The sequence below is a fragment of the Anopheles coluzzii genome (genome assembly GCF_943734685.1).
Source record: "Anopheles coluzzii chromosome X unlocalized genomic scaffold, AcolN3 X_unloc_7, whole genome shotgun sequence".
Taxonomy (NCBI): Eukaryota; Metazoa; Arthropoda; class Insecta; order Diptera; family Culicidae; genus Anopheles; species Anopheles coluzzii.
In genome coordinates this window covers 6,155-10,000 of record NW_026054502.1, presented here as the reverse complement: position 1 = coordinate 10,000, position 3,846 = coordinate 6,155, and positions in this window count along the sequence as shown.

Sequence of the window (3,846 nt, the reverse complement as noted above, 5' to 3'; positions counted from 1 at the left end):
TATTTGGTCGTCGGCTTTTTTCCCGTCGGCATTTCTGCAAGTGTTTTAAATTAAAAGTATTTTAGCGTTGGAATTGTTGACCGGTGCCATAAGTGCTACGTGTGAGTGAAGTGAAGTGATTCTGGGCCTTGAAGACTCCGATTGCTAATTTAATTAAGCCTTCTGCAAATATTATTTTTAAATAACCCACAACTGCCATTGGGAAATTAGCATCGCCTTCAGCGTTTTTATTTTACTGCCTTCTGCATATTTATTTTAATATTATTCTTGAATTAGCATCACCTTCAGTGCCATATTAACTTAAAAATAATTTTATATAAGCCTTCTGCAATAATTGTGATTTAATTTCTCTTTACATATATTATCTAGAATCACCTTCAGTGTATTGAATATATTTTAGCCTTCTGCAAAATACAAAATATTAATTAATTTCTTTTAAAAACAAGTGCCTAAAGAAAATATTGTTATTTAGCATCGCCTCTGCGTTTTATTTAAAATAAGCTTTCGTTGACGACTTCGGTCGGAATCACTAGTGTTGTGTGTGTTGTGTGTGTGAATAAGTGAAGTGATTCCGTGTTTTGATAACTCCGATCGCAATTTGTTCTAAGCCTTCTGCAAATTTAATTTAATTCTACAAACCCACATTTGCCGACGGGAATTTAGCATCGCCTTCAGCGTTTTTTTTTAATAACTGCCTTCTGCAGAAAATTTAAATTAATAATTAGGAAAATTCCAAAATAAGATAAATTAGCATTGCCTTCTGCAGTTGAAATATAATATTTTTATTAAATAAATAAGCCTTCTGCATTGGTAACCTATTTAAAAAGTTTCCTTTTAATTTTGTCTATAGAATCACCCTCAGTGTTCAGATAAAATTTCAAATCATTCAACTAATCCTCGATATTATTTTAAATTAACTTTAAATTGCCCATATAAATTATTTAATACTTATAGCATTGCCTTCTGCATTTTAATAAATTAACTAAGCCTTCTGCATCAAGCTTTCGTTGAGACTTCGGCCGGAATCACTAGTGTGTGTGTGTGTGAAAAGTGAAGTGTTCTTGTGTTGACCGTTCCGATTGCCATAAGCCTTCTGCATTTAATTTTATTTAAATTTTTTATTAAATTGCCTTTTTATAAATCCCAGTTTGCCGTCGGGAAATTAGCATCGCCCTCCGCGTAGAAATAAAATTCCTTTCTATCAGTTGCCTTCTGCAAAACATTTTATGATTTTTAACAAATATATTATTTTAGTTAACGGTTTGCCCTTAGAAATTCCATATATTATATCAAGCCCTCAGCAAACAAAATTATTTTATTAAATCGCCCTCCGCAAGAACAAACTTTGATTTAAAAAATATTATTAGACAATTAGTTTATTAGCATCGCCATCTGCGTAATTAATTAAATTAAGCCTTCAGCAAATAAGCTTTCGTTGAGCGGTCCGCGAGAACATTGTGCTTAGTGTGTGCTGTGTGCGAGAGTCCCGATTCCATCTGTTCCGGCGACGAGATTTTCTCCAAGCGGCGTAGAAACATCGAGAGTTTTCAAACCGGCAAATAGTTTAAAGTTTTTATAGAGTAGAATTTGAAATCCCATTTACAACCTAACCCAATCTCAATTAGCTCCCCAACTAAACCTTATTATATAAAACCACATTTATATTCTTTTTTCGATTCTCTCTCCCCCTCAGCACTAAATTTCATAATATATATAAAAAACTAACAATAGAAATAGTTTTTCAAAACACTTCACAAACACATTTTGAACCACCATTCGTAAAGTAGAAAAATTTCCCAAACCAGTAGAACTAACAATTTCAATTTTCAAAATCTATCCTAACCAAATTTCAAAACTCTCGTAAAACTAACAAAATAATCTCCAGTGTAGAGCGTAGAGTAAAGTGACCGGAAACCATTTTACCTGTATCCCGTAGCATAGCCAAAAATATAACGGGACACTTGGTCCATTTTACCTGTAACGTTGAAGCACACACGTCTCCTCACGTAGTTTGTCACTTTTAAGCACTCTTAAATTTCATTCATTTCATTCATCTCATTCAAATCTCGAAAACCCTGAAAAAACTGAAATTACACATAGAAAGCCATCTGCGAATATTTTAATATTATCCCTAATTCATTTTCTATCCATGAGCAAATTATTTTCAATCTAAAAAAAAAAATATTTATTTAATTTTTTCACTCAAATATTTAAACGAATAATTGTTAAAAAATCCTTTATTAAAAAATCCTTTATTTAAAATAATTAACTTACATCGCCTTAAGCACAATAGAGCAAATTAATAAATTACAATTTCAAATTCAACGCTCAACAATTAGACAAGCATACTTTCCATCACAATCCAATTAGTTATATTCCCTTACAAAATTAAATCTCAATTAACTAATACATTTATACACTTTGTATTAGTTTTCATATAATTAATTTAACAAATTCTAATATCAACCAACAAATTTCCAATTACTTCTTTTAAATAATAATTCGTCTTCTCCAACCATAACCAATAACCCTTTTACAAGCAGAAGTTAAATAATCACGTAGTCATTATTTCTCCCGGTTCTTTGCATGTAAAAAAAAAAAAAAAAATTAATGAATTTAAATAGTTTAAATAATTATTAATATTAATTAATTTTAAAATAACAAAATAGTTTGAATTGACATTTCAACACTTGACATTTGACGTTGACATATAATCAAACTGACAGCTCAATATATCTGACACCTAACGTCACCTTGACATCTTGAATTGGTTGACAGCTATAATTTAAATTCTTCGACAGTTGCAACCGATTAAATAATATTTTAAAAAATCAATTATTATATTTAACCAACTAAGTTAAATTAAAATCTCGTTCCTCAAGTTACAATCTGTTACATAATAATAAACTTTAAATTCCTTGTATACTTCCCAATATCATTCGATTAATTAAAATTTTTAATATCCAACTTAAAGATACCTTTTATTTTTGAAAAGACACACAACAGTAAAAAAAATCAAACCACCATTCGTAAAGTAGAATAATTCCCCAAACCAGTAGAACTAACAATTTAAATTTTCAAAATCTATCCTAACCAAATTTCAAAACACTCGTAAAACTAACAAACAAATCTCCAGTAAGGGAGCGTAGAGCAAGGTGACTGGAAAGCCATTTTTCCTGTATCCCGTAGCATAGACAAAAATATAACGGGACATTTGGTCCATTTTACCTGTAATGTTGAAGCACACACGTCTCCTCACGTAGTTTGTCACTTTTAAGCACTCTTAAATTTCATTCATTTCATTCATCTCATTCAAATCTCGAAAACCCTGAAAAAACTGAAATTACACATAGAAAGCCATCTGCGAATATTTTAATATTATCCCTAATTCATTTTCTATCCATGAGTAAATTATTTTCAATTTAAAAAAAATATTTATTTAATTTTTTTCACTCGAATATTTAAACGAATAATTGTTTTAAAAAATCCTTTATTTAAAATAATTAACTTACAACGCCATAAGCAAAATAGAGCAAATTAATAAATTACAATTTCAAATTCAACGCTCAACAATTAGACAATCATACTTTCCATCACAATCCAATTAGTTATATTCCCTTACAAAATCAAATCTCAAATATTTAATACATTTATACACTTTGTATTAGTTTTCATATAAAATAATTTAACAATTCCAATATTTACCAACAAATTTCCAATAACTTCTTTTAAATAGTAATTCGTCTTCTTCAACCATAACCAATAACTCTTTAACAAGTAGAAGTTAAACAATCACGTAGTCATTTTTTCTCCCGGTTCTTTGCATGTATTAAAAAAAATTATTAG